This window comes from Monodelphis domestica, chromosome 5, assembly GCF_027887165.1.
Source record: "Monodelphis domestica isolate mMonDom1 chromosome 5, mMonDom1.pri, whole genome shotgun sequence".
Taxonomy (NCBI): Eukaryota; Metazoa; Chordata; class Mammalia; order Didelphimorphia; family Didelphidae; genus Monodelphis; species Monodelphis domestica.
In genome coordinates, this window is record NC_077231.1 from 168,792,791 (window position 1) to 168,820,360 (window position 27,570).

General features: G+C 34.7%; 1 protein-coding gene and 1 pseudogene across 11 annotated transcripts in view; one reads left to right on the forward strand and one right to left on the reverse strand.

Annotated features, from left to right (window-relative positions):
• Positions 1 to 27,570, reverse strand: part of SRPK2 (SRSF protein kinase 2) — a 344,030-nt gene that overhangs the window by 245,598 nt on the left and 70,862 nt on the right. The window lies entirely within an intron of this gene.
• LOC103101396 (L-lactate dehydrogenase A chain-like) lies at positions 494 to 1,591 on the forward strand (annotated as a pseudogene).

Below are 27,570 nucleotides of genomic sequence, written 5' to 3' on the forward strand. Positions count from 1 at the left end.
AGTGCGGTGGTACCTCAGAGTCCTCAATTTACATTTCTCAAATCAATAGTATTTAGAGCATTTTGTTCATATGACTATAGATAGCTTGGATTTTTTTTTCTTCTGAAAACTGCCGTTGAAATCCTTTGACTATTTATCAACAGGGATTCTTATATTCTTGTATTCTTATAAATTTGACAAAGTTCTCTATATATCTGAGAAATGAGAACTTTATCAGAGTTACTTGCAATAAAAATTTTTCCCATTTTACTGCATTCCTCCTCATCTTGGCTGCACTGGTTTTGTTTGTGAAAAAACTTTATTTTAAAGCATTAATTTCTATTTGTTGACCTCTTGACATTTTCTTATATAAATACTGAATTTTTTTGGTCTCATATCACACTTTTATATCAGATCATTAATGCCAGCTCCCTTGCTTTTTAATATTTTATAAAGAAATGATACTAATCTTCTATCATCCTCTTCCATAACATTTTACAAATAAACTTGCATTATAAATAAATTGACCTTGGCAGCAATGTATCATTGCTCGGCAAAGAATAACAAAATCATAGATTTATGGCTAAAAGAAACCTTCCAGGCATGAGTCTGGGAGCAGCAGTCTCACATTAGGGCTGTATTTAACTGAGTTCTTCATAACCTGACCAGCAATTATAGATCCCAAGCCCACGAAGATGGAAACTGTCAAGAATCAGTTGACTGTGATTGTCCTAAAGGAAGACCAGACTCCCCATAACAAGATAACTGTTGTTAGGGTTGGTGCAGTTAGCATGGCATGTGCCATCAGTATCTTAATGAAGGATTTGGCTAACGAACTTGCCTTAGTTGATGTTATAGAAGACAAACTAAAGGGAGAGATGATGGATCAGCAACATGGCAGCCTTTTCCTCAGAATACCAAAGATTGTCTCTGGCAAAGACTAGAGTATAAATGCAGACTCAAAACTGGTTGTGATTACTGCTAGGGCACGTCAGTAGGAAGGAGAAAGTCATCTTAATTTGGTCTAGCGTAATGTGAATATCTTTAAGTTCATCATTCCCAATATAGTTAAATACAGCCCTAATTGCAAGTTGCTTATTGTCTCCAATACAGTGAATATTTTGACATATGTGGCCTGAAAGCTAAATGGCTTTCCTAAAAACTGTGTTATTGGAAGTCGTTGGAATCTGTATTGAACCCCTTTCTATTACCTGATGGGGAAGAAACTCAATATCCACTCTTTAAGTTGTCATGGATGGATCCTTGGGGAACATAGAAACTCAAGTGTTCCTGTATTGTGAATATTGCTGGTGTCTCTCTGAAGACTCTTCATTCTGCTCTAGGAACTGATGGTGATTCAGAGCATTGGAAAGATGATCATAAACAAATAGTTGAAAGTGCTTATGAGGTGATCAAGTTGAAGGGCTTCACTTCCTGGATCATTGGCTTGTCTGTGGAAGACCTGACAGAAAGCCATGAAGAATTTTAGGAGAGTGCATCCAATTTCCACCATGATTAAGGGCCTATATGGCATTAATGAACATGTTTTCCTTAGTGCTCCGTTATCTTGGGGCAGAATGGCATTTTAGATGTGGTGAAGGTTAGAGTGTAGACACTCTTTGGGGGTTACAGAAAGAGCTACAGTTTTAAAGCCTTCTAATATGCTTCCATTTTACTATCTAGAAAACATGATAGTGATTAAGGGATTATATGTATGATACACATTTCAAATGGGTCAAATCCTTCCTCTGATTAATCCAATAGAAAGCAGAAATATAAAACCTATGAACATACTCTAGCCTCCTCCTAAAATTAGATATGGGAAATAGTACAGTGACTCCTATTTGTTAAATAAACCCTGTTGTATGCATAGTGATGCTGGGTATGACTTCTCTTGTACGACTTCTCTTGTACCAAAGTCATGAAGTGCTTGTTGTCAAAGCAAAGTCAGCTCCCCACAGGTATGTAACTACCTGTTTTGTAGGTGCTACCAGTTCCCAGTTCCCTTAGATCTAAAAGTCAGTTTTTGGTTCCTGAATACACAACATCATACAGTAGTAATACTCTGCTAATGCATTATCTTTGGGGGCTCCCTCCCCATTAGGGTTCTACAGTATGGCCCCATGCATCACTTTTCTGGAGGTCCCAGTTTTGTCTAATTAATATATATATATATATACACACACACACACACACACACACATATATATATATAGTTGTAAAATTCAATTATATAAAAAGGATCTATTTATGTACAACAATCCAACCAATTCCTCAAGTGTCATACTAACCCAAATATTGAATAAACAATAAATAACTGAAAAAAATAAAAGAAACCTTCAAAGTCATCTAGTCTGATCCTATCATCTTATAAAGGAATGATATCCCACTGTGCAATTAACTAACTTCTCCAAGATCGCACTGATAATAAATGACAGAGCCAAGATTCAAACTGAATTCTTGACTTCAAAACCAAGTACTTTTCTTTGAAACAGACTCTGCCTAGTGTTTGCTGTATGACACTGTTTCTGGATATTTAAACAATTTATTGAAAGTAATGCTTAGACCTCTCAATAGTGATCTCTACTTCTATATCCAGTTCAATCCTATTGATTTCTCTTCAAGTCATGTGGGCTATGCTAGTCTGGTATACAACCCCTGGGAGGGAGGAGGGAAAACTCTTGTTTTGAATAATCATTAAACCATGAACTATAACTGGAACTATGACTAATGACTTCTGATTACTGTTTGTTAATAAGTAACTATCCCTATGGAATCACATTAAACTAGATAATAATAATTAGAACTAGTCAGGGATAAAATCATTGATTTAAGATGGACAGGAGTCTACTAAAATAGGGTATAGGTCAAATTATTTCTCATAGGGGATGTCCATCAAATAAGAATGGCTGCATAAGCAGTTGTATATGACTGTAATGGAATACTATTGTGCTATATAAGAAATGATGAGCAGGATTACTTCAGAAAAATCTGTAAAGATTGATGCAGAGTAAAGTGGGCAGAACCAAGAGACCAGAGAACACAGTAACAGCAATGTTTCACAATGACAAATTGTGAAAGACTACTCTTAATAATATAATCATCCAAGACAATAAGAATGGTCGCAAAAAATGAAAAATGAAGGACTCATGATGAAAAATGCCATCTGCCTCAAGAGAAAAAATTGACAGACTGAATAAAAACTGAAAGATACTACTTCTCATTGTTTCTTTGCTTTTTTTGTTTTGTTTGAGTTTGCTTCCACAAAAGGATTTCCAATAAACAAATATATTTCTTAAGATTGAATGTGTATAACTTATATCAGATTGCTTGCCATTCTCAAGGAAGGGGGAAGGCAGAAAGAGAGGGAGAGAATTTAGAACAAAACAAATTTTTAATGAATGTTAAAATTTGTTTTTGCATGTAATTGAGGGGAAGATAAAATATGAAAATAAAATTTTTGATTAAAAAATTTTTTTCAAAAATATAGAGAAATGAAGCTAGAGTAAGGAGACCTGGATTAGAATCCTGACACTCCCACTTAAATAGCTATTTTGCTTTAATTAGGCATAATCACTTTGGGCCTCAGGTCCTTTATCCATAAAATGAGGTCCTTAAACTGAATGGCCTAGAAGATTGCTCCTGCTCCAAATCAATGTGATCAATGTAAAATCTATTTAGAACTAAAAAAATTCTAAATTAAATCAACATATGATTTAATAAGATGAGATTTCAATTTAAAGATGAGGATATGGGAGGGTAGCAAAAAAAATACTTTGAAAACATGATTCAGAAAGTAATAATAGGAGTTTACACTTAAAAGTTTGTAAAATATACTAAAAAAGAAATGAGCAACAAGAAAAAAACTCATATGCTTTTACTCATACATTGTAAAAACTTAACTGAAGAGCACCCAAAAACATTTAACATGAACACCAAATAATATCACAAAAATTAAAGTGATTATATTTTCACAGACAAGAAAAAACTGATTGTGAACGTGAGTGTACAATTAAACCATCAACTGTTAAAGCAAAGATCAAAATAAACACTGAAATAGAAGAACAAAAATCAGATGTGATCTATTTATATAGTATGTTTAAAAGAATCTAAAGATGCTGGAAAAAAGGAGAAATAAAAACATGAGTACAAAAAAGTAATAATAAAAATACCTAGCATTTATATATTTTTCGAGTTTGCAAAGTGCTTTCATAACAAATATTATTTCAATTAATCCTAACAATAACCCTGGAGTGTAGGTGCTGTTGTTATGTATGTTTTACAGATGAGGAAACTGAGGCTAAGTTGCTTAGGATCACCAAACTAATTAGTGTCTGAGGCCCAAATTTGAACTTGTCTTCTTGAATTCAGGTCCAGAATTAAATCCACAGTGCCACCTAGCTAGCCAATGCCAGTCAACTGCCACAATGCCACAAAAAGCAAAATATTCTAGAAACTACCTTAGCCAGTAAACATAATAACAATATAACATTTAAATATAAATTCAATTGGAAGATCTTCTGGGAAAATATGGTGAAGATTGTAATCAGAATCTCATAAACAGTAAGAATTTTTTAAAAGGCAAAAGAAAAAACAAGTTGACAAAGAGCTAGTCAAAAGATCTAAGTAAGCAAGAATCTTCTAAAGATTTACTGAAATTAGACAAATATGCAAAATTATGTATAAATATTTCTACAGTAAACTCATTTCTCTTTCAAAAATGATAGATGACCCATATTTAAACACTAAAGTCACAAATGATTCATACAAAGAAATAGAAATAACATTAAAGAAAGCAAAGAAGAAATGAGTTTTACTATACCAAGTATACACACAGAAAAACATTGATCAGAGAAGCAAATACAATTCATGGGCACCTGGGGTCAATCTAAGAAAGAGATGTGTAATTAGGATATGATCCCCAGAACTCTATATCCCAACATCCCACTTTCATTCTCACATTACATACTTATGTTTTGGAGATAAAAGTTTGTGTGTGACCCCCATGTCTCTCTTGCTCTTCCTGTGATAACAGCGGCAGAAGATGGCTTTATGCCAGCCAAGAGAATCTACACATGTGGGTTTACTTTTTCGTTCGATAATATTATATATTATCTGCAATAAATAATATAAAGTTAGGCTTCAACTTCTATTTCTTTTAGTTTATTTTCTTTCTACTTCAAGTGATTATTAATAAATGTTATATAATATAATACTTGGAGTTATTGATATTATAAATCTTGCATTGTGGTGACCAGAAGTCTGGAATTTGGAACCCTTAATTCTCTCTAAGTGAATGGATTGAAATCACGTTTCCCCTGCCATGGATTTTAGCCTTTCCCCTCTGGGAAGTAATGGCATCTATGCCTGTTCGCTCTGCTTCCTGCTGTATCCCACCCCTGCCCATCTACCTGCACTAGCATTCCTCACTGCTGCCCCTGAGCACTGTGGATTCCCCCTTCATGGAAGTGGAGAAGTTAAGTATCTGGCCCCCCCTACTGGCCCAGCTACACCACCACCACCCCCATGTGGGTCTCTGAAACAGCTTTTTAGACTAGCAGCAGCTCAGTAGCACAGCATAGACACAGGGTAAGCAGGAAATCCTGGATCCCTTTCATGCTGCCTACCCTCCACACACACACTTAGTCCAACCCCCATTATGCTCCCAAATCAATTTTAAACTAACCCAGGGGAGTTTCCATGCTCCTAGTTGTGGGGGGGTAGGGGCTGAGGTGTCACTTGGCCCCTGGCATTTTTACCCCTGGGGGGAAGGAAAGGAAGAATACTCTTCCAAACCTCTAAACTCCTAGCCAGTATATACTAGGCTAGCTCCACCTAAAGACAGGAAGTTGACTTGCAACCAACTTAATAAGTAGAATTGCATGCATAGCCCACTCTATGAAAGAGCAGTGCATTACCAAAGTTTTAGGATGGCATTGCTTACTGCTGTCCCTGGGTGCACTTGTCCTTGCTGTTAGCTTAAGTATTCTCCAGATTCAGAGGGGAGATTCATCTTCCTACACCCCCTTGCCATTTTGGCCTGCCCACATCCAATATGGAGTTTGTTCACACTATGATCAGTGCTAGTATAGGGAACCCCAGAAGTGAGACCAAAGGAATCTAAATGGATAATACTGGGGAGGGGAAAGAACTTTAAAGAGTCTGGAAATGAATTTTCAGACTCCACTGATTTATTAAAATTAACTGTTTTAGTTTGTTCCCCTCCAAATACTGAAGAAGTCTCTATAATGTAGCCATTGGAATTGGGAAAAAGGACTCTTGAATTCATTGCTGACATCCTGTCACATATATTGTATTTGCTGATTGTTTGCTTTATGATTTAATTTGTTTTTTTAAGTTCATATATTGATCTAATATAATATATTCTATTGCACTATGTCATTTTAAGTTACTGTGTTTGGGCTATTAACTATATGTTCTGTTACACTGTTTTTATTTGTGACTTCCTACTATCTTTATTTGTACAGTCCTATACCTGGACTAGAGATTTATACCATTGTAAAATCCCATAGTCTAGTTGGGCAAAACCTTTCCATGGCTTGGCCATAAATCCGTATGGATATTGGATTTGTCACCAGATCCATTGAGATCACATTTGCCTATACAGCCTTTTGTGCCTTTTTGTCTTTGTTAATTGTCACATAGATGATGATGGATGGACTCCATCAAACTGGTTACAACCTATATACAACCTTTGTAGAATTTAATGACCTAAAATTTTAAATTGATTTTACAGGGTCTTCTTAAGTGCTTTTTCAGGTTATCTAGGAGCACCACTACCTCCGACTGATCATTTGCCTACCTTTGAGTTGTTTGTAATAAGAGGTCCATTCAGTAGTAGAAGTGAAGTGCAATAGCATTATTGTATTCCCCACGTCTGCATTTATAAAAATGTAATGGATGGGACATATAAAGACATGCCTTTTATGGTTGTTACAGTCTCATAGGGAAGGTGGGAAGGTTTTCCTAGGGAATGTGATAACCTGTGGATGGCTCATAGGAGGGAGTATTTCCCATGGAGCCTAGTGGCTTCCGAATTGTTTTTACATTTGTAATTCTTCAGCTTACTCTACCCTTCCACCAGAATGATCTAGATTCTTGGTGACATTTTAGACCCAAAAGTTTTCCATCAGCAATACGGAGGTTTTTCTGGGTTCTCTTGCCACATTTTGGAATGATGGCGGTAATGGACTTTGTTAGAAATAACTTTGCCAAGGTTGAAAGATTGACTAGATCTGGAGTACTTGTTACAAGTATCCATGAGCTTCAATCACTATGGAAGACTCATGTGAATTCTAAATATAGTGGGTTTGTTTGCTATTGTCATTAAATAGGCTCTTGTGATGTGAGAGATTTTGGTACTTCTTAAATGTACATTATCTGCTGTCCTAGTGTTTTATACAGCTGTTACTTGGTGAAAATCATTTGCACTCACTCTGTGGATCATGACCAAATTTAAAAGGAAAATGGATCTCATTTATGGATGAAAAAACTTTGTGTTGTCCCTCTGCTATGCCAACACAGTGTTTCATGGAACGTGAACTATATTTGTTATTTTTTTAATTCTATTGTATGTGCAATGGAGTATTTGAGTTTTCTTTTCTCTCTCATTTTTTGTACTTAAAGTACATGTTACCAATATTAATGGTTTTTTGACTTTGCACTAATACAAATTTATAATATCCATTAGAAGTAGTCTCTCGGTAACCAGGGATGATGATTGTCTTTGTGCGCTTTCATCTGTGATGTAGATGAGTGTACACAAAAACACTTGTGCATGAAGGAGATTTAAGTGGAAAAGTCAATGCACAGAGACAGTCCCACTCTCTCGGCATTGGAAGCCTGGGTCCATTGGCATGAAAAGTCGTTACACCTGGAGACTTCCTCAGCTGCATTGGATGGCCGTGTTGTCTTTTGTGCTCCAACACACCCTAAGCACTCCACAGTGCTTTGCTGCGTCGCCCTCTCAGCCATTGAACCTTCTTATTGGTTTCTTCCTTCTGTTCCACCGAAGCAGTCTTCACATGCTGGGTGAGCAAAGCCTTAGTTCACCAGGGGTCCACGACGACCCGATGGCTACCCTCACAAAGTTTAGCTGGCCTGTCGAAGCCGTTGCCCGGGGTGTGGCCGCTGCCGCATGCTAGCAGCTACAATATATACAATATCCATTAGCCCTAATATTAATGCATACCTAAAAGCTTTAGACAATGGAAACCTGCCTTTGATTGTTAAATATCATGGGACTTTGATTAATAATTGTGTCTGATTCCAAGAGAAGGGAAGCACAAGGTCAAGGAGACCAACCAATCCCAGCAGGATTGATGAGAATCTGCATCAAGACAGAGGACTTGTTTTGGGGTTCAATGAAATGGCCGTTTGAAAACATCAGATACAGGATTTTCCCATACCAGATTCAGACAAAGTACCTCAGTTTAGCTCCCATTTTGGCTCCCCTATACCAAAGAGTGAAGATAAAAATCAGACCAGGGAATATTTCCCATTTACTGCAAAAATTTAGTCCCTTTTCTGACTTTCATAGTGAGACAATTTTCTGTAGTCCTGGCTGCTAACCAGGGTTAAGAGAATCAGATAATTTTTTAGGATATATTTTCTAGCCTCTTCCTCAGGCCAGAAGGTTAGCAGTGCTGTCCTTCAAAAAGGCTTCTCAGACACCAAGGGCAGAGGTGGGTGGGTGGGGTAGTAATTAAATCCCACTGCAGCTTCTAGTGAGAAGAAAACTCAATGCCCTGTACCAGGTACCTGTACACAGGGTTGTGACTACAGCTCCCACATATCCCCTACTTGTTGCTTCATCATTTGCTCACTGACACAGAGCTTGAGGTAACAATAAAGTAAAAAATAATAAAATGTAAAATGTTATAGGTGATGTCTTGTAACTCAAACATAAACTGAATCTAAGTGAGGCAGAGTGGTAATGAGGGGGATCTAGAATAGTTTACTTGTCAAAACAATAGATTGAGGGATGAATTTATGACCAAACAAGAGAGAGCATTATGGGATTAAAAAAATGGATAACTTTGATGACATCAAATTTAAAAGTTTTTATATGAAACCAATGTAGCCAAGATTAGAATCGGGAAACTGGGGGAAATTTTAAAAGAAGAATATCTGTTAAAGACCTCATTTCTCAAAGATACAGAGAACTGGGTCAAATTTATGAGAATACAAGTTACTTCCCAACTGATAAAAAGTCAAAGGACATGAACAGGAGTTTTCAGAAGAAGAAAAAAAATCAAACCTATTTATAATCTTTATTTTTAAAAATACTCTAGAAATCATTATTGATTAAGAAATAATCATCAAAACAGCTCTGAAGTACCACTTCACATGTATCAGATTGGCTAATATGACAGAAAAGGAAAAAGGGAAATGCTGGAAGGGGTGTGGAAAAATAGGTACACTAATACACTGGACTTTTCCACTTAAATCTCCTTCATGCACAAGTGTTTTTGTGCACACTCATCTATATCACAGATGAAAGCTCACAAAGACAATCATCATCCCTGGTTACCGAGAGACTACTTCTAATGGATATTATAAATTTGTATTAGTGCAAAGTCAAAAAACCATTAATATTGGTAACATGTACTTTAAGTACAAAAAATGAGAGAGAAAAGAAAACTCAAATACTCCATTGCACATACAATAGAATTAAACTATCCACAAGGGGCAATAAATCTATGCATACCCTTTAACCCTGCAAAAGCACTACTAGATCTTTACCCTAAAAATTCCAAAGAAAAAGAGAAAGAGCCTATATTTTGTACGAAAATATTTATAGCAACTCTTTTTTGTGGTAGCAAAGAATCGGATGTTATGGGGAGATACCCACTGGATTCGGAATAACTGAAGAAGTTGTGGTATATGCTTGTTATAAAATATTATGCTGCTATAAGAAATGACAAGGAGGTTGGTTTCAGGAATAAAAAGATAATCAACAATGAAAGACTAAGCTACTTTAATCAAGACAATGATCTACCACAATTTCAGAGAACCTATGGTGAAAAATGCTATCCATCTCCAGAGAGAAAACTGATGAACTCTGAGAGTATGGAATGAAGCATATTTTTTTCACTTTTTTTCTTGGCAACATGTCTAATATACATATGTTTTACAAGACTTCACATGTATAATAAGTATCATTTTGCTTGCCTTCTTGATGGTGGAGGGAGAGAATTTAAAACTCAAAATATAAAAAAAATTATTAAAAAGATGATTTCAGAAAATCCTGGCCATTAAGCACTGATGAAGAATGAAGCAAAAACAGGAAAAGTTTATACAAGGTCATTTTAAAGAAAAACAACTTCAAAAGACACAAAAACTGTGGATTGGTCTAACTAACTTGAAAATCAATTTAGAACTAGTCCAGTAAAACTGTCAAATTGTTTATACTAGAAATCCCCAAGGAAGTCAATAATAAAAAGAAACCGACAACCCACTTATTTTTATTTTTTTTAAAGCCCTTGCCTTTCGCCTTAGAATCAATACTATATATTGCTTCCAAGGCAGAAGAGTGGTAAGGACTAGACCATGGGGGTAAGGACTAGACCAAGTAACTTGCCCAGGGTCACACAGCTAGGAAGTGTCTGAAGTCAAATTTGAACCTAGGACCTCCCATCTCTAGGCTTAGCTCTCAATCCACTGAGCTACCCAGCTGTCCCAAATTCACTTTCTCTCAAAGTTGCAATATTCCTGGTTAATGTTCTCCTGATTCTCCTTGCTTCATTTTGCATCAGTCCCATTAAGACTTCCCAAGTTTTCCTAAAACTATCTCCTCCATCATTTCTTATACAATAGTTGTCCATCACAATGATATACTTCATACTTTCGATATATATTAACAACTTGTTTAGCCATTCTCCAATTTATTTGGGGGAGTGTACTTTGGGGTTTGAGTATTTGTTGGGAAATACAAAAGGACCTCATTTTACTCTGTCAATACATTTCAAAGCCCTTTGTATAAGTTGAAAATTTCTCATAATAGCAAATCCCATCATTTAATAAGTATTTCTTTATACAAACATAACAGGGCACTTTATGAGATTTCTTGGGCTTAACATAGATACCAACATCATTATTCTTGTATTTAGGGGTCATTATTAATATTTAAATAGCATTAATGAAACAAAAGAGAAGCACTGTTCTGAGACAGACACAACTTGTTATAAATGAGAACTTCAGACAAATATTGATACAAGAACTAATGTTTGGTGCAAAACAATGTAAGAGCTCACACTAATGCTTCTGAGAATCAGAATGAGGGTGATTAGGAAAATTGGTGAGACATACTACACCACTTGGAAAATGGTGTGGATTTAGTGGGTAAATAAAATGTTTTATGTATTTTCCTGCCTTTGTTTCTTTTTCTTTTTCTCTCTGTTTCTAAGTATTTTCCACTCAAGTTCTATTCTAGTATCTCTTCCTATCTTGTAGGTGGATCCTTATTTCTCTAAAGTTACGTTAACCAATACGAGGCTGGAAAGCTGTGAGTACAGGATACCAAATGAAGCCTTTATCTATTTTCTAAAAAGGAACAGCCTTTAATAAGTTCAGTGAAATTTAACACCAGAAATATGACCACTAGGTAAGTTGTTGGGTTATTTGGTTGTTTTTTTGTGGGGGAGGGGGAGTTGGGTTTTTTGTTATTGTTACTTCAGACCAATGAGGACTGAGGTAAGGAAAGGAAATTTGCTTCAACTAAAAGTACCAACTCTGATGAAAATAAATAACATCTTAAGCATTACATCTAAGTAACCATAATTCTATCTCTTTCTCTGTCTTTGTTACCCTTTTTTCTTAGGTATTTACCCTCCTCCCTCTACTCTGTTCCTTTTCCCTTCTACTTATCTCTCACTAACAGGTCATATTACAAAATTATGGCCTTTTAATTTTTTTTTTTGTATTTGTAACCCTTGTACAAAAGCTTTACAATATGATGGTCCAGGTACACGTTAGGGATCTCTCATCTTTTCAAGACTTTGCCACAAAGAAATGTAAGGATAATTTTAGTGTTTTGACTTAAAATCTAAAATTTGGTCACCAGGGATGATTCCCAAATAATAAAATACCCAAGTCAGATGAGAATTATGGAGATTTTAATTAATATAGAGAGAAGGAATTAAGGAAGAGAGAGAGAGAGACAGAGACAGAGAGAGAAAGAGAGAGAGAGAGAGAGAGAGAGAGAGAGAGAGAGAGAGAGAGAGAGAGAGAGAGAGAGAGAGAGAGAGAGAGAGAATTTCTAAATTTCTAATAAATTTTCAACATCTATCCAAGTGGGGTCAAAAGTTCTGAATATGTTCTCCAGTCTTTTTATAATTAATATTGGTTCTTCCTCAAATGATGGAAAATCTTCAGGGTAAAAGGTGTATGGTGTCTTACAGATACCAAGTTCCCATTTTTATTAAAAGTGGGTATTTCCCTTAAAGGAAATAAACTATCTGAATTATTTGGTAGTCCTATTTCTGTTTCTAGGCTTCTTGATCCATTCTCAATGGGGTAGGTATGAGAAGTATGAGAGTGTAGGTTTTCTGGCATCTTTCTGCAACAGTTCATTCTCTGGATTTAGGAGTTAGCAAGCTTCTTCCTTGAAGATCTTTTCTCGAACAAAAAATTTTAGCATCTTGGATTTTCATTAAATTCACAGATACAACCTAAAAATGGCATTATCTTGAGTGATCCAGCATTAACTACTAATCCTCTTTTAAAAGTACATTCAGATTCATCAAGATAAAAATATAAAGTGATTTTATTTACAAATCAAAAAACACATATGAGAACTAGTCAAAATTCATATCCCTTCCTCTACCCACTCTTCAAATAGAAACCTGTACAATCTCCAATGGCAAAGTACTCCTTTATATCAGTACTTTTCCCCAGGGTTCCTTTGACAATGCTATGTTTCACTTTCCCCAGCAGTACTCTGAATATATCACTGATTACTACTCTATATATACCAGTTTCCTAAAGCCCAGCTCCCTTGATAATTTCAGAAGTTCTACCCATCTCCAGCAGATGTCATCACCTTTACAGACTATTTGGATTACTAAGCAGATGACTTGAAAGTTCACTCTCACTAAAAAGTTAACAATTCCTAACACACATAACAACTAAATGCCTCCATTCTTTAGAAAGCTGCTTTACATAACACAAGTCTCATACTTTCCAATCATCCTTACCCCAAAAGGCTCAGACTGCATATTTCCTTCTTACAGTTTTCAAACAAGTCTCTAGTTCAATCTCATACTTGGTTGTAGCAGTTCACTATTACTTGAGAGTCTTTTCTCATTCAACATGCAGGCAAAAGCCCTCTCTCTACAGATATTTCTGTATCATATCTTCCTCCAAGATAGCTATATCTGATCATTCTAATTGCTACAGGACCGCTTCATGAAAAAGCTCAAAAACAGAGATGGTTCCCAGGCCAACTCTGAAAGAGATCTGTAATCCAGATTATATATTTAAAGAATTTTGTTCACCAGTATTAAATTTAAAACTATATAAACAGAATACTTTATAATTGTTTCTCAAAAAACAAATCTACCCACCCTAACTTGATCACTTTTAAGTTTAAAAAAAATAGTCCTTATTTTTTCCCTGTAGGATAAGGAAAGTTTACTATATCAGGGCCTATCTTCAAGTAATAAAAGGACACTGAAACAAGATCCTAAATCATCAAGGTCATTACCACATGGAAAATAAAATGTTGCTTTAAAACAGAAAACTGTTAATGAAAATTAGCTCTCTCTCCCTTTTACCTTTCCCAACCAAGAAAAAAACAAAATGTGTGTAACAAACAAATTATCTGATTAGCCATGTACCAAAAATAAGGGGGATGGGGGCCTAAATCTATATTCTGAGCCTACTGACCACTGCAGAACACTTGGTTTTGTTTTGTTTTGTTTTGTTTTGTTTTGTTTTTAAGGAAAAATATGCCCTTTAACCCTATTAGTATACTCTGATACACCCTTTTTATTTGACCAGTTTTGCTGCTTCTCCATTTTGCTATTTTTACATTGTTGCGATCACTAATGTATATTGTTCTTCTAATTATTAAATCATTCAAGAAGACTTCATTTGTCCCTTATTTCTTTATATTAGTTATTCCTTATAGTATAGTAATATTCTATTACCTTCATATAATTTGTTCAGCTATCCCCCTGCTGTTGAACATCTATTTTGTAACAGATGAAAATTAAATTAGATTAGATTAAATTAAATTAAATCAGATGAAAATTAAATTAGAGATCTGACAAATCAAAGGATGAATTTTTTAAAATCAAATTAATTAATAAGACAAGAAGCTGGTACCTTGAAAAAATAAATAAAATAGACAAAGTACTGGTCAATCTAATTTTTTAAAAAAGGAAAGAAAACCAAATTAACAGTATCAAAGATGAAAAGGGAGACCTCAGTTCTAATGAAGAGGAAATTAAGGCAATCATTAAAAACTATTTTACCCAATTATATGGCAACATAAGATTGTGGCATAGAGGCAGCAAAAGTTCAGACCTCTGAAAACCCTTCCTTACCAATTATGAACTAAATGCTCCTAGGGGACTAAAAATCAAACCTAACAACAAGACAGAGCAAAAGAACCCTCCTGCTGGACTCAATTCAAAAGGTATGCCCCCTCAAAAGCTGGAATTCAAGAACACTTCAGTTTAAGGGAAAGGAAGAAGGAAGGTCCCAGGACCCCTCCCCCACCTAGAGCGCTAAGCCTCCAGTGGCAGCAGGAACCTCTGGGTGGGCAAAGGTACTGGTCTGGAGGGAGTACCTTGCTGGCAGGGCTGTGCCAGGCTCAGAGTGTCAAAAACAGGAAATGGGGAAGGAGCTAGAGAGGGAGTGCAGAGCGGGCAGCCTGTCACAATGGTGGAGACCCTCCATATTGCTCCAGTCTTCCAAGAGGTTTTGGCCTCAGGGCACATTCAGTCCAACCCAGCTGAACTTAATCCCATCAAAAGGCTTCAGAGGTCAGGGAAGCTCAAGCTCCAACACACCTCTCCCATAGACTGCACTGAGAGATCTCCTGACAAAGCTCCAAGAGGAGAGACTGATAGAAAACCCCAAAACCAAAAAAACGAGAGGAGCAAGAGCACAGACAACTGCAAGGAGCAAATAAGGGGTAAATATGAGCAAACAACAGAAAAAGAAAAAAATTAAAATCGACATCTTCTGTACAGGCAATGAACAAAGAGCAAACAGAATAGAGAGGGAGGAGGAACATCAAGCAATAAAACAGAAATCCCAGCAAATTGGATACAGGCTTTGGAAGAACTCAAAATGCAATTCAAAACACAATTAAGAGAGGCTGAAGACAATTGGGAAAAGAAATTTAAAAACTAAGATAAGTCATCTGAAAACAGAAAATAGTGTCCTGAAAGCCAAAAACCAATTATATGGCAACAAATATGGCAAGCCAGATGATATGGTTGATTACTTACAAAAAATATAAATTGCCAAGATTAACAGAAGAAATAGAATACTTAAATAACCCCATATCAAAAAAAAAAAAAGAAATTGAACAAGCCATCAAAGAACTCCCTAAGAAAAAATCCTCAGGACCAGATGGATTCACAAGTGAATTCTATCAAACATTCAGAGAACAACTAATCCCACCAATACTATACAAACTATTTGACAGAATAAGTAAAGAAGGTGTTCTACCAAATTCCTTTTATGACACAAATATGGTACTGATTCCAAAGACAGGTAGATCAAAAACAGAGAAATAAAACTACAGACGAATCTTCTTAATGAACATAGAAGCAAAAATATTAAATACTAGAAAAAAGACACCAGCAAGTGATCATGAGGGTTATTCATTATGATCGGGTGGGATTTATCAAGAACAGTTCAAAATTAGGAAAACCATATCGGCAAGCAAACCAACAAAAATCACATGATTATCTCAACAGATGCAGAAAAAGTCTTTGACAAAATACAACACTCATTCCTATTGAAAACATTAGAAAGTATAGGAATAGATGGGCTTTTCCTAAAAATAATAAATTGTGTGTGTGTGTGTGTGTGTGTGTGTGTGTGTGTGTGTGTGTGTAAACCATCAGCAAGCATCATCTGCAATGGGGATAAATTAGAAGCATTCCCAATAAGATTAAAATGAGGATGCCTGTTATCACCGCTATTATTTAACATTGTACTAGAAACACTAGCAGTAGCAATTAGAAAAGAAAGAGGAATTGAAGGTATTAAAATAGGCAATGAAGAGACCAAGCTATCACTCTTTGCAGATAATATGATGGTCTACTTAAAGAATCCTAGAGAATCAACTAAAAAGCTAGTGGAAATAATCAACAACAACTTCAGAAAAGTTGCAGGATACAATATAAACCCACATAAATTATCATCATTTCTATAGATTTCCAACACATCCAGGCAGCAGGAGTTAGAAAGAGAAATTCCATTTAAAATCACCCTAGACAATATAAAATACTTGGGAATCTATTTGCCAAGACAAATACAGGAAGTATACGAACACAACTACAAAACACTTTCCAAACAACTAAAACTAGATCTAAACAATTGGAAAAATATTAATTGCTCATGGGTAGGATGAGCTAACATAATAAAAATTACCATCCTACCAAAACCAATTTACTTATTTAGTGCCAAACTTGTCAAACTACCAAGAAACATTTTTACCGAATTAAAAAAAAACTATAACAAAATTCATTTGGAAAAACAAAAGATCAAGAATATAAAGGGAAATAATGAAAGAAAATGTGAAGGAAGGTGGCCTAGAAGTACCAGACTTTAAAGTGTACTATAAAGCAATGGTCATCAAAAAATATGGTACTGGCTAAGAGACAGAAGGGAGGATCAGTGGCATAGACTTGGGATAAGTGACTTCAGTAAGACAGTCTATGATAAACCCAAAGATCTCAACTTTTGCAACAAAAATCTACAATTTGACAAAAACTGCTGGGAAAATTGGAAAACAGTATGGGAGAGCTTAGGTCTAGATCAACATCTCACACCCTACACTAAGATAAATTCAGAATGGGTGAATGGCTCGAATATAAAGAAGGAAACTATAAATAAATTAGAAGAATACAGAATAGTATACTTGTCAGATCTTGGGTAAAGGAAAGATTTTAAGACCAAGCAAGAGTTAGAAAAAAATCACAAAAAGTAAAATAAATAATTTTGATTACATTAAATTAAAAAGGTTTTGTACAAACAAAACCAATGAAACCAAAATGAGAAGAGAAGCAACAAATTGGGAAAAAATCTTTATAACAAAAAACTCTGACTAAGGTCTAATTACACAAATTTATAAGAGCTAAATGAATTGTACAAAAAAACAAGCCATTCTCTAATTGACAAACGGTCAAGAGACGTGAATAGACATATTTCAGATAAAGAAATCAAACCTATCAAACACATGAAGAAATGTTCTAAACCTCTTATAATTAGAGAAATGCAAATCAAAACTCTGAGGTAACACCTTGAATCTAGAAGATGAGATAACATGACAGCAAAGGAAAGTAATAAATGTTGGAGGGGATATGGCAAAATTGGAACATTAATGCATTACTGGTAGAGTTATGAATTCATCCATGCATTCTGTATGGCAATTTGCTCAAAGGGCACTAAAAGACTGTCTGCCCTTTGATCCAGCCATACCACTGCTTAGCTTGTACCCCAAAGAAATCATAGGGAAAAAGACTTGCATAAAAATATTTATAGCTGTGCTCTTTGTGGTGGCAAAAAATTGTCAAATGAGGAGATGCCCTTCCATTGGCTGAACAAATTGTGGTATCTATTGGTAATGGAATACTACTGTGCTAAAAGGAATAATGAAATCGAGGAATTCTATGTAAACTAGAATGACCTCCAGGAATTTATGCAGAGTAAAGGATCAGAACCAGGAGAACATTATACACAGAGACTGATACACTGTGGAACAATTGAATGCAATGGACTTCTCTACTAGCAATAATGCAATGATCTGGGACAATTCTGAGGGACTTATGAGAAAGAATGCTCTCCACATTCAGAGGAAGAACTGGGGGAATAGAGACAGAGAAGAAAAACAACTGCTTGCTCAAATGGATTGGTAGGGCTATGACTGGGGATGTAGACCCTAAATGATCACTCTAGTGCAATTATCAATAATATATCATATAATAATCAATGACACAAGTAAAACCCAGTGGAATCGCACATTGGCTTGGGGGGCAGGAAGACATGAATCATGTAACCATGGGAAAATGTTCTAAATTAATTAATTAAATATAAGTTTTCAGCTAAAAAAATAAATTAATTAAAGTACTAAAGTTAATACCCAGACGTTTTAAAGTGCAAGCATAAGCTTTGATACAAATATACAAATAGTGTTGTGCATTTCTCATTTGCTCTGCTGTCACATATTAGATAAATTTTTTTAATACATCTGAAAAATATTTCTCAAAACTAAGAAACTTAATAAAACATCAGACCCACTAAAGTGTAGCTTATATACTAAAAAAAGTCTATAAAAGAAATGTTTATTTTTCATATAAAACCATTAGTTGTATGCTGGGTATTAAAAATATAACAGAATTCCTAAATAGCCAGTTTGCCTGAAGGAATATCATTATAAAAAAGCCTATAAAATGTATGTATAGTTAACCCAAAATGAAAAGTATTTTAAATATATTATTAATAATAAAATATGAAGCACATATAATAGAAAATTTGTTTTGAAATCCCAAAATCTGCATTCTTTAAAATCATTTTATCTAAATTAAACAAACAGTACTTGGATAAGTCTAGCTTGTACACACAGAAGGATTTCAATATTTTAATTTTATTCCATGGCAAAGTAAAAAATCATCTAGTAAGTCTTCATCTGGTATATAACAAAGTAGTGAAGATTATGGAGATGTTTTCCTGATTCTGAGCCCAGTGCTCTATACATTGCATCACCTAGCTGCCCTAAAGCTACTTGAAAGCTACTTGACAAATGTTTAACCTTAGTTTAGTCACCCACTAGCCAAGAAAAGTCAAACTAAGTAGCAGGAGTCCTGGAAAGAATGAACCCCTGAATGAATTAAATCATATCTATATCTAAACTGTCACCTGCTAACAACCAACTTCTTTTTTTCCTGGATCCTATTACTGCAGAGTTGGAAGGAACTTCAGAGACCAACTAGCACAACACTCATCTAAAAAGGATGAATACTGAATACCTTTTACAAGATTTACAATAAAAGAGAACTCACTAAATGGTAATACTTTACATCTTTTTTATTTTTATTTTTTTAAACCCTTACCTTCAGTCTTAGAACCAATACTAAATATTGGTTCTAAGACAGAAGAGCAGTAAGGACTTGGCAATGGGGGTTAAGTTACTTGCCCAGGGTCACACACCTAGGAAGTGTCTGGGGCCACGATTGAACCCAGGACCTCCTGTCTCTAGGCCTGGCTCTCAATCCACTAAGCCACCTGCCCCCAAACCCTTTACATCTTCAAGGAAGACTTTTTGTCACCACTCAAATAGTTGTTTTTAACTTTCAGCAGTCAGAGTGTACAGAGCACTGCTATAAATATTTTTTAATATAGACGTCCGTTCTCAAGTTGCTGAGAGTGACCATTTCGCAAAAAGTTAACCCAAGAATTTGAGGACCATTCCAGTCTAGGGAGAGTATCCCTCGAACTTGTTCCCAAGGGCAAGGTTGTTTCGCTCGCTCGCGAAGCTCCACCTATTAGGAAAGTTTCTTTATACTAAGTGGAAAATCTTTATCCTTAGAATTCCCATCCCTTGGTCCTAGTTCTATTCTTCACAGAAAAGCAGATTAAGTCACATCTCTCCTATACATGACAACTCTTCAAATATCTAAAAGCAAATAGTGATCATATACCTCTGCCCCCAACACTCTAAACCTAAGTATCACAATTCTTTCAATTAACTCCCTGCTTGATAGTCTCCTGATTAAAGGAGTCTTGTAACATAATCAAACATATGGTTTAAGAAGAAGATCAATTTGACAGATAAGTGGAGGATAGACTTGACTGGAGAGACTTACAGTAGGAGGACAAACCAAAAAGCTACTGAAATAGTCTAGGCATGAGGTAAAAAGAGCCTACAACAGTATGAAAACAATATTGGAGGAGAGAAGGATATAGCTATATTTATATCTAGATAGACAGGATGGATACATGGATGAAATGGGATGCATGAATGGAAGGATGGATGGGATGAATGGAGAGGATGGATGGATGGATGAATATGTTCCAAAAGTAGAATCAGTATCTCCATTTTTCAAAAGGATAAAATTAATATTGAGGCAAGTCATGAAATAATCCTACTTTTGTTAGGTAAAGTGTTCCAGTATATGTCTAAATAAAAACGTCACATTACTATTGTATCATGCCATTGTGTCAGGCTTCTGATCTGTTTCTGTAACACCTAATCCATTTCTTCTCTTGGACTGAGTGAGTCAAATAGTATTTACTAACAACACCATTATTTCTTTTGCTACCTCTTTTGATCTTCCAGTAAATTTCCTCCATCATGATTTTAAAATGCTATTCAGTTTTCATCTCTGATCTCTTTTCCTTCTTAAACAAAAGTCATATTCCAGTCAAAAAATCATCACTTAACAACAGCTCAGTTGTAGCTGTAAGGTCAAATTCCCTTCTTTGTATCAAAATTGCTGCTACTTTTCTTGCTTTGCCATACATTGTACATGTAAAGTCATGGGTTTTATTGCTGATTCCATACTTGGATTTTGTGTCAAATTCATTTAGACCTGCCTAAACTGTTAATGTTCTATTGTAGCTAATACCTGTGAAATCTGTTCAGGTAGTTTTTTCCTTCCTCCTTCACTTTCAGCTTAAAACCCTTTTGAATATTTTGCAAGATACTAGGAAAATACGTTCTTATTAGCTCTTATTAAGTTCAGTGTATATTTTAACAGATCAAAATACAGAAGATGATAGAATAGAGGAAGCACTACAGCCCAGTTTTCCCAACATTCCATCCCAAGCAATTTGAAAATAATGCCTCAAATTGAATCCTAGAGCAGCACAGCCAATAACAGGTCAAAACAAAACATTTTTCTAATCCAAGACAAATTAGGAGTTTGGAAGGAGAGGTTTTTGTCACTAGAGGATTATTTGGAGTGTAATTTATAACAATACCAACTGTAGACCTTATGTGACAAAGGCAATAGCAGTAGCAGCAGCAGCTTCTGGAGCCCTACAGTAGATCCTATGCTAGTACTAGGAAGAGAATAGGGTACTCTTTAGTGACTTCATTGTCCATAATTCATTCAGGTCATAGTTACCAGGCTAAGACAAGCGCTACTACTTGCAATTTCAAAGGGGCAGAGAACTTGAGGAGCAATTGCACTTCTTGGTGTAAGGGAGAGCAAGGGTACTTCCTATGTAAAACTGGAGCACTGAGAAGGAGACCACAACTTCCCTAGATCAAACCATTTTGAAAACATGAAAAACTTAAAAATCCCAAGAAGTAGCTATGAAAACAACTGGACTACAAAACTTGGAAGTTTGCAAAAGTTCCTATCCCAACTCTCAATGAGCAGAATATAACCTTGACATTAAGTCCAAAGTCAAGAAACTAACAAGGAAAATAAGCAAACAAAAAATAACATGACCATGTCAGGAAAAACATATTCAGAAGAAGAAAATGATGTAAAAATAACTACAAAAAAAGCCTCAAAGGGAAAAAAATGGAAATTGAGTATAAGTCTTGGAACAATTCTTGGAAAAACTAAACAAAGCACAAAAAATTATTCTGAAAATCAAATAATAGATCATAGTAAATGGTACTAACATAGTATACATAATAACGACAATGTTGTAATGATGATCAATTGTGAAAGACTTGACCAATCAATAATACAAGATACTTCCAAAGGATTCATGATGAAAAAATATGAATTCTTCCCCAGAGAAAGAACTGATGAACTCAAAATGCAAACTGAAGAAAAATCTTCTTACTTTATTTTTTTGCATTATGGCTAACATGGATTAGGTTTTACATAACTTTATATATATAACTGATATCTTTTTTATTAAATTCTCAGTGGAGAAAGAAGGGCAAGAGGAAAATAATATGGAACTCAAAATTTAAAAACAAAAGAATTCTAAAAATAAAAGATAATTGTTACAATGAAGATTGGACTTGACTCTCCCGATTGTAACAATGAAGGTACTTAACTCTTCCCTGATTGTGAAGATTTAAATTGTAACTTATGTCTATTTTTAGATTTTAATCCCCCAAAGTGTAAACACCCTACTTAAAAGTTAAGTATGGAGACCTGCCTATTTATAGATACAATCAGAAAAAAATGCAAACATGGTACTTAAAAGTTAAGTATGAAGATCTGCCCATTTAGATCTAATCACCAAAAGTGAAAATATGCCACTTAATCATGAAGTGGGAGGTCTGTGACCCGTGTGTGTTAGTGGGTGATGAATCAGAATCGATTGACAGACTTCTGGGAAGTCCTAGAGCAGAGCATCAATTGTGATTGGTAGACATAGAATTAGGGGAAGGCACAGGAAGTGATGCAAAAGAAAATGTCTTAAAAAGGAGCTATTACTTCCTGTGAGAATTCAAATCTTCATGCTTTTGAGTTGAGGCTGATGAAGAGGAGCAGAAGGATCTACTGACTGGACTGACACATGGTGAGTGAAAAAGCTAAATCTTAACTGCTGGCTTTTCTCTAAAGATATCGGCCTCAAGAAAGACCTATCCTGTTGAGAAACTGCCCAGTTCCTCAGCTTTGCCAAGGTCGGCTGAAACGAATTCTCCCTGCCCAGAGGGGCCAAGTGTAAATTACTTAGTGCTCAGGCTAGATATCTTGCCTTATCCTCTCTCTGATTTCTTGCTTCAATCTTTCTACATTTTGTAAATGAATTGTAAATAAAATATCTTTGGAATTAATTAAATTCATGGAGACTCTACTCTTAAATAATCAAGCCCAATCCTTTAAAAATTAAACCCCTTTCCCCCCTTACATTACAAAAAATCAAGTAAGAGTGGTAGAAGAAAACTGGAAAAAGAAATGAGAACAATGAAAGAAAATTATGAAAATAGAAAAAATTAATAGCTTGGTAAAAGCACAAAAGATACTGAAGAAAATAACTTCTTAAAAAGCAGAATGGATCAAATGGTAAAAGAAGAATAAAGTGTCACTGATGAAAATAACTCGTTAAGAAAAAGAATTAGCCAAATGGAAATAGCAGGACAAAGACCTATTAAAATAATACATTAAAAATTATAATCGAAAAAAATATAAGTCAGAAGATAGCAGAGTAGGGCATGAGATTTCCTCACTCTCCAAATTCCAACACAATTAAAAACAGCACCTCAGAGATAACTCTAAAAGCTATAGAAATAGATAAAACTTAAGAGTGAAACAGAGTAGCCAAGGACAATTCAGGAGGAAGGTCTCTGACTTTTGCTTTTTTAATTTGAACCACAGTCTTCTCTATCCCCATAGTAGCTATCTATTCTTGGGTTCTTTCTATTTTGCTTACTTTTTTTTTTCCTTTTAGTGGTCAATAGACTTAATTTGTTAGTTTTTTTTTGCTAGAGTCTTGTTTTGTTCCCAGGGTTCCCAGGCCCCTGAGTTTAATTGCAGGCTAGTATGTGAGATGAGGAGGTAGAGACAACACCTGGCCCTAGATCACAGAAATCAGAAAAACTAAATACAGCTCAGGAAACAACACAAAAAAACTGAAACCTGAAACATAATCCCCCACATCCTAGGAACAGAGCCCAACTTCTAGCATAAAGCAAACAATCAAGACTATTTGTCACTAAAAAAATTTTTAAATGAGTAAGCAAAAGAAAGAGATTCAGAGCACAGTGAAATTAAAACATTTACTTCTAAAACACCCAGGAACAAATGTTAAATGTTAAGTCCCAAAAAAGCTTGGGGAAGAGCTTTTAAAGGTCTTCAAAAACCAAATGAAGCAGATTGAAGGAAAAAAAAGAAAGAAGAGCAATGCAAGAACCCTATTCTCATCATATCTGGATTAGAGAAGGAATACATACAACTAAAAAGTTAAAAGTCATATTAACTTACAGAGAAATAGAAAAGTAAGAAGATAGGGTAAGGAAGAGACTAAAAGAAGGGAAGGTAAATGAAGAGAAATGGCAAGAGGCAAGACAAGGGAGGGATTCCTTGAATTTGTACATATCTAGAGAAATAGGAAGGCAAGGCAAAGGGATAAGGGAATGCCTCAAGATAAGAAAAGGGAAGAATTCTTAGAAGGGAGTTGATGTTAAGAAATAGGAGGCAAGGGGGAGTGATAAAGGTGAGGCCTATAGAAGGGAAGGTTGATATAGAACTATGAGGAGGGGTTCTGATTGGAGAGGTACTAGGGAGAAGAAAATAAGGAGGGACAAGGCAAAAGGAGAGGGAGACAAGGACAGTGAGAGAAAATAGAATGGAGGGAAATATATAACTAGTAATTATGATTCTGAATGTGAATGAGATGAATTCACCCATAAAATGGAAACAGATAGCAGAATGGATCAAAAATCAAAATCTATCAATATGTTGTTTACAAGAAACACATTTAAAAATAAGAGGTATACATAGAATAAAAATAAAGTGCTAGAGCAGAATATACTATGCCTCAGTAAGTAAAAAAAAAAACAAGAGATTGCAATCATTATCTCTGACAAACATTAAAGCTAAAATAGATTTAATCCAAAGAAATAAACAGGAAAATGACATTATGTTAAAAGGTATCATATATAAAATAAAGCATTAATAATATCAAACTAATATGCACCAAATGTTATACAATCCAAATTTTTAAAATAAAAGCTAAATGATATACAGGTGGAAATAAATAACAAAACAATAATAATGGGGGACTTTAACTTTCCCCTCTCAGAAATAGATAAATCTAACAACAACAACAACAAAAAGAGGAAAGAAAAAAACAAAAAGAAAAGAATCTTGAATAAGCTAAAAATAGGGTAGGTACCTGGAGAAAAATAAATGGGAACAGAAAGAAGTACCATCTTCTCAGTGGTACATGGTTCATTTACAAAAACTGACCATATATTAGGACACCAAAACAAATACAGCTAGATGTACAAAACCAGAAATGTTAAATGTAACCTTTTCAGATCATAATGGAAAAAATTATATCTAATAAGGGACCATGGAAAAATAAAGTAAAAGTTAATAGGAGGCTGAATAACTTCATATTAAAGAATGAATGGGGTAAGAACAAATCATAGAAATAATAAATCATTTTATTAAAGAGTGATAATAATAAGTCAACATACTAAAACCTATGGGATATTGCAAAACTAGTAATCACAGGAAAATTTATATCTCTAAATATTTATATCAATAAAAAAGAAAAAGAACAGATCAGTGAATTGAGGAAGCAAATTTGAAAAAAAGGAAAAAAAGAAAAATCCCCAACTACACCCCAAATTGGAAATCCTAAAAAATCAAAAACAAAGCCAACTGATGAATGTTGGAGGGGTTATGGCAAAATTGGGGCACTTAAAAACTGCTGGTGAAGTTGTGAATAGATCCAACCATTCTGAAGGGCAATTTGGAATTATGCCCAAAGGGCTTTAGAAGAATGCCTGATTCAATCATACCACTACTGCTCAGTTTGTACCCCAAAGAGATAATAAAGAAAAAGACTTGTACAAAAATATTTACAGCTGTACTCTTTGTGGTGGCAAAAAAAAAATTGGAAAATGAAGAGGTATCCATCAATTGGGGAAAGGCTGAAAATTTGTGGTATCTGATGGTGATGAAAGGAATAATGAACTGGAGGATGGCTATATGAACTTGAAAGACCTCTAGGAATTGATGCAGAGTGAAACACAGAGACTGATACACTGTGGCACAATTCAAAGGTAATAGACTTCTCTACTAGCAGCAATGCAATGATCCAAGAAAATCCAAAGGAACTTATGAGAACGAACGCTATCCACATCCAGAGAAAGAACTGTGGAAACAGAAATGCAGAAGAAAAACATATGATCAATCACATGGTTCAATGGGGATATGATTGGGTTTTGACATTAAAAGATCACTCTATTGCAAACATGAGTAACATGGAAATAGATTTTGAACAATGATACATGTATAACCCAGTGGAACTGCTTGTCAGCTCCAGGTCAGGGGAAGGAAGAGGGATGGGAAAAATCATGAATCATGTAACCATGGGAAAATATTCTAAATAATTTTTTTAAAACAAAAGAACAAAAGCAATATTCAATAAAATTGAATATAAGAAAACCACTGAATTAATCAATCAAATGGGGAGTCAGTTTTATGAAAAATCAACAAATCAGATAAACTATTAATATGATTTTTAAGAATAATCACTAGCATTAAAAATTAAAAGGATGAATATACCACCAATGAAGATAAAATTAAAGCAAATAGTAGCAATTATTTTGTTCAGCTATATGCCAACATATTTAACAATGGAAATGGAATGGAAGGATACCTACAAAATTATAAACCACCAAGACAATCAGAGGAGAAAATAGAATATCTAAATAAACCTATTTTAGAAAAAGAAATTGAACAGGTCATAAGTGTATTTCCTGAAGAAGAAAAAAGCCTCAGGGCCAGAGGTTTAAGTGAATGCTACCAAACATTTAAAGATCAACTAATTCCAAAATTATTTTAAATAACAGATAAAGAAATAAAAAAACTCCTTTTATGAAACAAATATTAATTGTTCATGGATAAACAGTCAATATAATTAAAATGATAATCCCACCTAAACTAATCTAATCTACTTATTCAATACAATCTCAATTAAATTACCAAAAAATTATTTTATTGAGCTAGAAAAAATAATAAAATTCATTTGGAACAAATATTGAGAATATCAAATGAATTAATGACAAAAATATAAAGGAAGTCTAACAGTACCAGATTTTAAATGTTATTATAAAGCAGTAATTACTACAATAACTGGACAAAAAAAAAGTACATCAGTGGGACAGAACAGATATGCAACAAGCACTAATAAAATATTATAGCATCCTTATATTTAATAAAAATATAGATGCAAGTTTGAGGGATAAAAACTCACAATTAGGTAAAAATTGCTGGGACAATTGGAAAGCAATTTGGCAGAAACTAGGTATGGACCAATATCTAACACCATTCCCTATGATAAGATCAAAATGGATACATGACAAAGTTACAAAAGAAGGTATCATATGCAAACCAGAAGAATAGTAACATATTACCTATTAGACTTATGGATAGGAGAAAAATAGGTGAGTAACCAAGAGATGGAGAGCATTGTGAGATATAAAATGGATAATTTTGATTACATCAATTCACATAGCCAAGATTAGAAGAAATGCAGAAAACTAGAGGAAAGTTTTATAAGCAATTTCTTGGATAGAAGTCTCATATCTAACATATAGAGAACTTCATCACATTTATAAGAATAAAAGTCATTTCCCAATTAATAAATGATCACAAATATGAACAGATTTTGAAGAAATCAAAGCCATAGGGGTGTATTTTTTAAATGCTTTAAGTTACTACTGATTAAAGAAAT